This window comes from Nomascus leucogenys, chromosome 20 (assembly GCF_006542625.1).
Source record: "Nomascus leucogenys isolate Asia chromosome 20, Asia_NLE_v1, whole genome shotgun sequence".
Lineage (NCBI taxonomy): Eukaryota > Metazoa > Chordata > Mammalia > Primates > Hylobatidae > Nomascus > Nomascus leucogenys.
The window spans coordinates 16,226,890-16,239,078 of NC_044400.1; positions in this window are offsets into that span (position 1 = coordinate 16,226,890).

Sequence of the window (12,189 nt, forward strand, 5' to 3'; positions counted from 1 at the left end):
GGGACTACTCAGCCTCCATATGTCTTGTTTTATGAGATAGTAACTGTCCTCACTAGTTAGGCTACTGGAAGTTGGATCTTGCTTCTTGTAATTACCACCATTCTAAACAATCTGGGGTGGGATCCAGAACACAGGCAGATAGAAGAGATACCCTTCCCATTTTAACAGACAGAGGAAAGAAAAAATTACTTATGTATTATTTTTGTTGCTGTTGTTGTTGTTGTGTTTTGTATTTTTAGTAGAGACAGGGTCTCACCATGTTGCCCAGGCTGGTCTCAAACTCCTGAGCTCAAGCAATCCAACCACTTCAGCCTCCCAAAGTGCTGGGATTACCGGCGTGAGTCACCACACCTGGCCGAAAAAATAACTTCAGATATAAATAAGTTTATTTAAAAAAAACAGATATAAATATGTTTATACATTTCAAAACAATAATTTGAGGAAGATTTTACGTGAAAGCTTTACCTTTTTTTTCTGTGGAGAGGTTATTTGCTGAGAGTAAGGGGGGAGGTAAGGAAATTGGCATCTTGAGTACAAGGAAACAAGGTTTGAAGTAATGTTGTTGAGTGTTGGAGGGCAAGTGGACTAGGGAAACACAGTGTGCCAGACAGTGCAGAAGGGACTGTGAAATTGGTGGTCTTGAATTTGCCCAACTGTGTAATTTTCTTCAGCGGTCACTTAATCCCTGAGGGCAGGCGTGGAGAAAGTGGAGACTTGGATTTATCCAGGGTTTTAGGTGCTAGGCAGTGGGAGAAAGAACAAATGAAAAAGGAGTTTAGGAGATTAGCAATGGAACAATGTGATGGAACATGGAATCTAAATTGGTTGGGGGACAGGCTCGGTGGCTCAATTTGGGAGGCTGAGACAGGTGGATCACCTGAGGTCAGGAGTTCAAGGCCAGCCTGGCAAACATGGTGAAACCCCATTTCTACTAAAAATATAAAAATTAGCCATGCATGGTGGCTCATGCCTGTAGTCCCAGCTACTCGGGAGGCTGAAGTATGAGAATCACTTGAATCTGGGAGGCGGAGGTTACAGTGAGCTGAGATCACACCACTGTACTCCAGCCTAGGCAACAGAGTGAGACTTAGTCTCAAAAATAAGTAAATAAATAAATAAGTCGGGGAGGGAAAGAAATGCAGAAAGGAGAAAAAAAGCAAACAAACAAAATGGTACAGGGGAGGCAATGGCCTGGAGGGCTCAGAGTGGGCAGGAAACAGGTCAGCAATATGGAGTTTTAAAATGTTGGCTGGGCGTGGTGGCTTATGCCTGTAATCCCAGCACTTTGGGAGGCTGAGGCAGGTGGATCACCTGAGGTAGGAGTTCAAGACCAGCCTGGCCAACATGGCAAAACCCTGTCTCTATTAAAAATACAAAAATTAGCTGGGCATGTTGATGGGCACCTATAGTTCCAACTACTCAGGAGGCTGAGGCAGGAGAATCACTTGAACCCGGGAGGAGGAGGTTGCAGTGAGCTGAGATCGCATCACTGCACTCCAGCCTGGGTGACAAGAGCGAAACTCCATCTCAAAATAAATAATTAATAAATAAATAAATAAATACAAATAAAACGTGTCCAGGCATGGTGGCTCACAACTGTAATCCCAGCACTTTGGGAGGCCGAGGCTGGCAGATCACTTGAGGTCAGGAGTTCGAGAACAGCCTGGCCAACAGTGTGAAACCGCATCTCTACTAAAAATACAAAAATTAGCCAGTTATGGTGGCACATGTCTGTAATCCTAGCCACTCGGGAGACTGAGGGAAGAGAATCGCTTGGACTTGGGAGGAGAGGCTGTAGTGAGCTGAGATCCTGCCACTGCACTCCAGCCTGGGTGACAGAGCGAGACTCTGTCCCCAAAAATAAAATAAAATAAAATAAAATAACAAAACGTTATGCTTTCTGGGAGGGAAAGCAGTCAGAGATTATGGAAAAGATTCTTGAGTCCTGAAGTCTGATATTATAAAATTCAATTAGAACATATCCCCTCTCGGCCGGGCATGGTGGCTCACGCCTATAATCTCAGCACTTTGGGAGGCCAAGGGGAGTGGATTGCCTGAGCTCAGGAATTCAAGACCATCCTGGGCAACATGGTGAAACCTCGTGCCTACTAAAATATAAAAAATTAGCCAGGCATGGTGGCGGGCGCCTGTAGTCCCAGCTACTTGGGAGGCTGAGGCACAAGAATGTCTTGAGCCAGGAAGGCGGAGGTTGCAGTGAGCTGAGATCGCGCCATTGCACTTCAACTTGGGCTACAGTGACTCTGTCTCAAAAAAAAAAAAAAAAAAGAACATATCCCTATCTCTTCTCAAATCAACACACCCTGGTGTCTTCTGTCACACAGAGTGAAGCCAGAGTCTTCCCTTTACTTGTATGAAACCAGCCACAGCAGCCTTCCAATTGTTTTGTGTTAATCTTAAATCCTTTTAATTTCTACCGTAATGGATACCATGGTGTCCCATCTTCAGGACCCTGGCACTCTCTCTCCCCAGCAGTTGAGAATTTCCAAAGTTGTGTCCTTTCCAGGAGTGGTGCTTCACTGAGGACACAAAGGCCTGGGCCCCTTGCCTCATTTTGGCTTCTGAGGGGCTTCCCATCTCCAGCTCTCTTTGGGTGCATCTCACCAATGTTATTTCCCATGTAGCTCACTCCGTCAACCTCCTGCAAACAGATCTCCTCAGTCTGTTTCTGTGAACCCAGCTGAGAGACATACCTAATCACCTGATGCCTGAAAGATTCATACAGCTTTCCTAACTACTCTGTCTTCTCTCCAGTCTATCTCACACAATTATGTCATATCCATCTTCCCTGATTCATGTTTCTGCTTAAAAATCTTCAGTGCCAGCCGGGCGCGGTGGCTCGTGTGTGTAATCCCAGCACTTTGGGAGGTCGAGGGGGGGGCGGATCACGAGATCAGGAGTTCAAGACCAGCCTGACCAACATGGTGAAACCCCGTCTCTACTAAAAATACAAAAATTAGCCGGGCATGGTGGTGTGCACCTGTAATCACAGCTACTCAGGAGGCTGAGGTAGGAGAACTGCTTGAACCCAGGAGGTGGAGGTTGCAGTGAGCCAAGACTGTGCCACTGCACTCCAGCCTAGGCGACAGAGTGAGACTGTGTCTCAAAAAAAAAAAAAAAAAAAAAAAAAAAAACTTCAGTGTATCTGTAGTGCCTCCAAAAACAAAGTTTGTAGCCATTCAAAATCCTCTGCAATCTGGCTCCAACCTGCTTTTCCAACATTCATTTCTTCTCTTTGCCCATGTGGGTCCTCTAAACCGACAATACTATTATTCACCTACCAGGCCATACTCTTTGCCAACTCTGTTTTTGTTCACACCATGCTGCTTCTTGCATGGTTCACCCTTGCATGGAATTCTGTCTCTTCACTTATTATTATTTTGTTTTCCAGACGGCGTCTCGCTCTGTTGCCCAGGCTGGAGTACTGTGGCGCGATCTCGGCTCACTGCACGCTCCGCCTCCCAGGTTCAAGCAATTCTCCTGCCTCAGCCTCCCAAGTAGCTGGAATTACAGGTGTGTGCTACCATGCCTAATTTTGTATTTTTAGTAGAGATTGGGTTTCACTATGTTGGCCAGGCTGGTCTTGAACTCCTGACCTCAAGTGATCCTCCTGTAATCCCCTCCCAAAGTGCTGGGATTACAGGTGTGAGCCACCACGACCGGCCTCTCCCTTATTAAAACTTTGAATGCCTGTTTTGGGACAGGCAATAGATTAGGTGCTGGGTTTGAACTATTGGTTAATTCATTGACAATAATACTATTTTTGTCCTCAAAAAGCGTGTAGTCTAGTCAGTGAGAGAGATTGATACATGAATAGGTGACCATAATTCTTTGGCTTGGATAAAATGAAGGAGCCATGTACTGGTTATTGTAGAGGGAAAGGAGGGGTGAGTGGTGGCCTGTTGAGGGAAGTGGTATTAATGCCAATTTTCAAACAGACCTGAATCACAAACTACAGCAACTTTTTATACTCAGGCCCTTACCACAGAAGTTTGTTCACTGCTGCGCAGCAGGAAAAATATGGCATGGTTTGTACTGTTATTTTCCTTCCCAGTGCAAACCCTTAATTCTAGAGATAAAAGACTTCCCGTGAGCTGAGTCCCAAGGTTTTGTGGGCTTCTTTGATAAACAATGAGTGGTGTCATTGCAATGAGCTCTTCTCTGAGGGGTCTTGGGTCTTAGGCTGGTTACCAAGTCTACAGCTGCTGAAGAGGAAGGTCAGGTTTCAGCTGGTGTCTCTGTGACCATTGGAAGAACCCTCATCACATCAGCTTGACCCCAATGTGCATTCTCAAAGTCCTGCTTTTTGTCTTCCAAGCCAGAGAGGTTGTTCATGGTGGTCCCAGGGCAAGATGGGGAACCATCCCATGTGGCTTGCCATAAAGCCCCTGGCTTCCACCTTTGAAATCTCCCTGTTTGCCTCTGTGACCAATCAATGTGTGCTGTTTCTGGTTTGCTCTGTGGAGGCCCTGCAGCTGTTTACCTTACACAGGGCCCTTCTAACTCTCTTCATGTCTTGGCAGTGTGGGATGTATGAACTGTGTTTGGTTTTCTGATGTTCTTACTGGGCCTGCAAAAGGTTGTAGAAAGGTCATGTGCATTCTCCTTTGCCACAGCCCCTCCCACTACTAAGCTTCACTCATTTACTTACACTCAGGCTATAGCGAGTATTTGAGTTTGCGGTCCCTGCTGTACATGTGAAGCTGGCATCAGACAGGCATCAGTGTACTCACAGCATTGGCCAGTGTGTCACATACCTGTTCAGTACTGGCTCCTGTCACATCTCGGGGAAGAGCGCAGTTTCTCATGGTCATTTATATCCTGTGAACATTTTATTTTATGTAGTTACTTAAAGTTCTGGGTTTATATCTTCTCTCTTCCCCAAGAAGAGAGTTCGGAAATAATAGCTTTGGCTGGGCGTGGTGGCTCATGCCTGTAATCTCAGCACTTTGGGAGGCCAAGGTATGTGGATCACCTGAAGTCAGGAGTTCGAGACCAGCCTGGCCAACATGGTGAAACCCCATCTCTACTAAAAATACAAAAAATTTGCCAGGTGTGGTGGCAGGTGCCTGTAATCCTAGCTACTCTGGAGGCTGAGGCAGGAGAACCACTTGACCCAGGAGGCAGAGGTTGCAGTGAGCCCAGATCACACTATTGCACTCCAGCCTGGGTGGCAAGAGTAAGACTCCGTCTCAAAACAAACAAACAAACAAACAAAAAAAAGCAAAGAAAGAAACAGTAGCTTTACTCAATCTTCTTTTATTTATTTATTTATTTATTTGAGATGGAGTTTCGCTCTTGTTGCCCAGGCTGGAGTACAATGGCGCGATCTCGGTTCACTGCAACCTCCGCCTCCCAGGTTCAGGCCATTCTCCTGCCTCAGCCTCCCGAGTAGCTAGGATTACAGGCGCACACCACCATGATCAGGACATTTTTGTATTTTTTTTTTTTTAGTAGAGACAAGGTTTCACCATGTTGGCCAGGCTGGTCTCTAACTCCTGACCTCTGTTGATCCACCTGCCTTGGCCTCTTAAGGTGCTCCTAAGTGGCTCCTAAGGCGTGAGCCACTGCGCCCAGCCTCAGTCTTCTTTCTATTTTCAGTGTCTTGTATTTTTTGCCAAATGAATGAGTTACTAGTGTCACTGAGGCCAAAGGTTTCCCACTACTACAGTTCTATTTCAGTTTGCACAGAGAAAAACCTACCACAAACTGAATTCTTAACTGTAGTCATTCAAAAGAAATCAAAGGGCATTTCTTACTGAAACTGGATTGGTAACATCACCTTGAAATATAAAGTCTCACATCATGCTTAAAAAAAAATAAAACATTTTCTGTTCCACAGAAGCCTGTACCTGCTTACCACCAGAGGAGGCTTTATAACTTACATGTTGCAAAGCTGGTTGTATGAAAACCATGTAAAGGAAAAATATTATTCTCTGTTCTTGTTTTTCTTGACTGAAAGTGAGATGTATAAAAAATGCTAAATATGGCCAGGTGCGGTGGCTCACATCTGTAATCCTGGCACTTTGGGAGGCCAAGGTGGGTGGATCACCTGAGGTCAGGAGTTTGAGACCAGCCTGGCCAACATGGTGAAACCCCATCTCTACTAAAAATACAAAAAATTAGCTAGACATGGTGGTAGGCGCCTGTAATCCCAGCTACTTAGGAGGCTATAGCAGGAGAATCATTTGAACCCAGGAGGTGGAGGTTGCAGTGAGCCGAAATCGTGCCATTGCACTCCAGCCTGGGCGACAGAGCAAAACACTGTCTCAAAAAAAAAACAAAAAGCTAAATATGATAGATTATACAGAGCATCATCACTCACTGTAGACCAGTAGGAGAATAGTTTAATTACCACATAAGGTTCATGGGTGTGCATAAAATAAAAAAGAAGAGAAGAAGCATTTAAACAGGTTCCAGGGCTGGGCGCAGTGGCTCACGCCTGTAATCCCAGTACTTTGGGAGGCTGAAGTGGGTGGATCACAAGGTCAGGAGTTTGAGACCAGCCTGGCCAACATGGAGAAACCCTGTCTCTACTAAAAATACAAAAATTAGCCAGGCATGGTGGCAGGCGCCTGTAATCCCAGCTACTTGGGAGGCTAAGGCAGGAGAATCACTTGAACTCGGGAGGTGGAGGTTGCAGTGATCCGAGATCATGCCATTTGCACTCCAGCCTGGGCGACAAGAGCAAGACTCTGTCTCTACATAAATAAACAAGTAAGTTCCAAGCTTCACTCAGAACAATCAAATTTTCACATGTAAGATAGGATGGTACTCTTTTCTGGCTTCTCATAGAGATCCAGGTGAATAAGCCAAATCAAAAATGGCAATTACTGCATTAGCAAGGCTTGAAGCAGTAATATAAATAGTTTAGCCCATGACCTCTGGAGTCAGCCTGCCTGGTTTATGAATACCACCATCACTTACTAGCTGAGATGTTAGGCAAATTTCCTCACCTCTCTGACACTGCAGTTGCCTCACTAGTAAACTAGGGTAATAATATAATTTATTCTTTAGGGCTATTGTGATGATCAATTACATAGAGACCCTTGTAAGTGCTTAGCAAGTACTTGGCACATAGTATTTAACTGCTTTACTTATGTTAGCTATTTCTGACAGCCTGCCAAAACCTTGCATATATATATATATATATATATGTATATATGTGTATATATACACACATACATACGTATATATGTATATACGTATGTATGTGTGTATATATACACATATACATATATATACACACACACATACATTTTATATATACACATATGTATAATATATATGTGTATATATACAGATGCGTATATATATATACATATGTGTATATATATAATGTATATATGTGTATATGCAAGATTTTGGCAGGCTGTCAGAATATAACTAATAACTAACATATGTAAAGCAGTTAAAATATATGTATATACATACACATATATATGCGCCTTTCAAGATTCAAAGCAGCTGCGCACAGTGGCTCAAGCCTATAATCTCAGAATTTTGGGAGGCTGAGGTGATCGCTTGAGTTCAGGAGTTTGAGACCAGCCTGGGCAACACAGTGAGACTCTGTCTCTACAAAAACTTTTTAAAAATTGGCCAGGCATGGTGGCTCATGCCTGTAATCCAGGCACTTTGGCAGGCCGAGGCGGGCGGATCACGAGGTCAGGAGATTGAGACCAGCCTGGCTAACGCAGTGAAACCCCATCTCTACTAAAAAATACAAAAAATTAGCCGGGCGTGGTGGCACGCGCCTTTAGTCCCAGCTACTCGGGAAGCTGAGGCAAGAGAATTGCTTGAATCCACGAGGCAGAGGTTGCAGTGAGCCAAGATTGCGCCACTGCACTCTAGCTTGGGTGACAGAGCGAGACTCCGTCTCAAAAATAAAATAAAACAAAAAAGAAAAACAAAAAATTTTAAGAAATTAGCCAGTGCAGTGGCTCACACCTGTAATCCCAGCTGCTCGGAAGGCTGAGATGGGAGGACTGCTTGAGCACTGGTGGTTGAGGCTGCAGTGAGCTATGATCATGCCACTGCACTCCCAGCTTGGGTGACAGAGCAAAACTCTCAAAAAAAAAAAAAAAAAAAAAAAAAAGAAAAAAAACATTCAAAGCATTTGACTCTGCCAGATCATTTGTTCATTTAATCACTGGATAAATGTTTACTGGGAAAGGCACTGGTGGTGCCAGGGATATATTAGTAAACAGAAGCAATAGACATTTTCCCTGTCCTAAAGATTACATTCTGATGGGTAGAAAAACAGTAAGCAACTAATTGGCCAATTACTCATGTAATTACCATTGTGATAAATGCTTTGAAGAGGAAGTACAGGATATTATTAGAGTTTATTATTTGCAGAAATGAGCTAGTCTGGCAGATCACCTGAAGTTAGGAGTTTGAGACCAGCCTGGCCAACATGGTAAAACCCCATCTCTACTAAAAATACAAAAAATTAGCCGGGTGTGGTGGTGTGTGCCTGTAGTCTCAGCTACTCGGGAGGCTGAGGCAAGAGAATCACTTGAACCTGGGAGGCAGAAGTTGCAGTGAGCCGTGATTGCGCCATTGCATTCTAGCCTGGGCAACAGAGCAAGACTCTGTCTCAAAAAATAAATAAATAATTAATTAAAAATTATTTAATGTATCTATTTCAATGCTTCCTTTTCCTCAACCCCCAAAGAACAAACTTTTATCATTTTACTTTCTGATTCAGAAGTTTCCACTGCCTTTTCTTTACAGCCCTCCAGTATTCTTATGTGGGTGAAATCAAACCAAAATGAATACAAGTAGAGACATTGAGGGGAAAATTAATGAACAAATATGCACTGTATAGCCTGAGCATATGTGGACGTGGGGGTGGATTCAAGGGCAGCTGTATCTGCTTTTCAAGCTGGTGAAGGTCATGGGCTGAATGTGTGTGCAAGAGACTCAGGTTCTTTTAGCACCAGCCGTTAAAGGCTTCTAGAATCCCAAGCAACCAGGAGCCAGCTTTGAATCCCACCAGCATGTATATAATGCCTTTGTGCTAGCACTTCACTGGGCCCTAGAAGATGGAACTCATGCCCTTAGCCTTTGACGACTATAGATAACATATTATCTGTTGGGCAGGCAGTGGGCTGGGATTAGGGGTCTTGCCTCTGCTGAAGTCTTAAGTTTGCATGTTTTCTGTTGTTGATAACAGGTGGAGAATCCAACTCAGCTGTTTCCTGAGGTAGCTGCAGATATGCTGACTTTACTCTTCTCAAGCTAATCCGGAACTGTGGGTTCTATTCAGAGGCCTGTGTTGCCACACTATTCATAGGCCATAAGGCCCTCCCTAGTGGGATCAGGAAAACATTTTCCTAGCTTGGGAAAGGCTCACATCCCTATTTTGTTGCCAGCTCTGATGCCAATCTAATAATTTTTTTTTTTTTTTTTTTGAGACGGAATCTTTCTCTGTCCCCTAGGCTGGAGTGCCGTGGTGCGATCTCGGCTCACTGCAAGCTCCGCCTCCTGGGTTCACGCCATTCTCCTGCCTCAGCCTCCCGAGTAGCTGGGACTACAGGCGCCCGCCAACATGCCCGGCTAATTTTTTGTATTTTTAGTAGAGACAGGGTTTCACCGTGTTAGCCAGGATGGTCTCGATCTCCTGACCTCGTGATCCGCCCGCCTCGGCCTCCCAAAATGCTGGGATTACAGGCTTGAGCCACCGCGCCCGGCCCAACCTAATAATTTTTAATTACCTGTGGCACCATGGCAAACACACCTTGTACTCTAGATCACAAACACATACCCAATATATACATGTTCTTTGCAAATCAAGAGCTTCAAACCATAAGTCATATTCTCAGTTTTCTAATATTAAGTAGCATAAACAGACAGAATGTTATGGACTGACCTCTATCATTCCCAAAGAAAGGACTGCTGGAGCTGCTAATATTGGCACAAGAAAGAATAACACTTTGTTGGTAAAAGTAGTATCTGGCCAGGCGTGGTGGCTCACACCTGTAATCCCAGCACTTTGGGAGGCCGAGGTGGGTGGATCACGAGGTCAGGAGATCGAGACCATCCTGGCTAACACGATGAAACCCCATCTCTACTAAAAATACAAAAAATTAGCCAGGCATGGTGGCTGGCGCCTGTAATCCCAGCTACTTGGGAGGCTGAGGCAGGAGAATGGCGTGAACCTGGGAGGCGGAGTTTGCGGTGAGCAGAGATCGCGCCACTGCACTCCAGCCTGGGTGACACAGTGAGACTCTGTCTCAAAAAAAAAAAAAAGTAATATCTACCCCTAAAAATGGTCAGGGGTCTGGAAAAACCCATGATAAGGATTATTGCCAGGGCTATGGGACATCTGAAGCTCTCTTTGAGATTACCAGTCTAGACCAAATCACATCTTAAATGCCTCCTGTGTGTGCTTCTACCTCCCACCATTTTTATACAGGGGAAATCAGATTTTAGACAAAAAAAAAAAGGGGGGGGAATGTAGATTAGGGAACACATGCATATTTTTGTAATGGTGGTGGGATTGGCCAATTTCATTATTATTTCCATGTGATTGTCAGGGAATGTGGTGGTGGTGGCTAGGAGTTAACTCTACAATAGCCTCTGATCTTTTTTAGCACTAGTGTCTTACCTATTTACTTTGCAGAGTATTCAATTCCTACAAGGTAAAACTAAGAGTTTAAAGCAAAAACTGGTTTACCAGAATTCCTACTGCAGGAGTTAAAGATAATTTTTTTTTTTTTTGAGACAGAGTTTCGCTTTTCTGCCCAGGCTAGAGTGAAGTGGCACAACCTCGGCTCACTGCAACCTCTGCTCCCCAGGTTCAAGTGATTCTCCTGCCTCAGCCTCCCGAGTAGCTGGGATTATATAGGCCCCCACGACCACACCCAGCTAATTTTTGTGCTTTTAGTAGAGATGGGGTTTTGCCATGTTGGCAAGGCTGGTCTCGAACTCCTGACCTCAAGTGACCCGTCTGCCTTGGCCTCCCAGTGCTGGGATTATAGGCATGAGCCACCGTGCCTGGTCTAAAGGGAATATTCAAGAGAAATTAATTGCAGGCCAGGTGTAGTGGCTCATGCCTGTAATCCCAGCACTTTAGGAGGCCGAGGCGGGTGGATCACTTCAGGTCAGGAGCTCGAGATCAGCCTGGCCAATATGGCGAAACCCTGTTTCTGCTAAAAATACAAAAATTAGCGGGGCATGATGGCAGGTGCCTGTAATCCCAGCTACTTGAGAGGCTGAAGAAGAATTGCTTGAACCCAGGAGTCTGAGGTTGCAGTGAACTGAGATCATGCCACTGCACTCCAGCCTAGGTGATAGAGTGACTCTGGTCTCAAAAAAAAAAAAAAAAAAAAATTAATTGCAAGAAACCATGAGGTTGTGACTTTTTTTTTTTGAGACAGAGTCTTGCTCTGTCGCCAGGCTGGAGTGCAGTGGCACGATCTCGGCTCACTGCAACCTCTGCCTCCTGGGTTCAAGCAATTCCCCAGCCTCAGCCTCCCGAGTAGCTGGGATTACAGATACGCACCACAATGCCCAGCTAATTTTTTGTATTTTAGTAGAGATGACGTTTCACCATGTTGGCCAGGATGGGAGGTTGTGACTTTTTTGGTCTCCATCCCCATGTATGATTGAAGAATCGTTGCTGAAATGCTAGCCTTACTTACGTGTCCTCTCCATCTTTGACTCTCTGCAGGTCAAAAATAATTAAAATTCAACAAGCCTTGGAAGCAAGAGATTTTCACAGACCTCACACTCTTACTCTTTCCCCTGGCTATGGCTCCTTAATCTAAAATAGTTCTAAGACAGCTTCAACTTTTGATCCCAGGAGTACAATATTCACAATTGGGATGTGCTCGTTGGTGGGGAGGCCTGGCATTCTCTGGCACCAGTGGGACCTTGCAAATGCGCTAAAGTGACTGCACATCTGCACCAGAGTCTGGTAACACCTAGTGCTCTTCAATTTCATAGTAAAAGCCCTAGTCTGGGCTGGAAGATAACCAGGATCCAGGCAAACTGCAGCTGGCAGACTCCTACCTTTTAGATTTCCCAACAGGGTGACTTTGCTTGGCTACCCAAAGGGAAAAGATGTCTATAAAGCATTTGAGCCTAAGTGGACAACTGGGTATACAATATATAAGCTAAAAAAAAATTTATCTCACCAAACATAATCTTCTATTTTTATTTGCC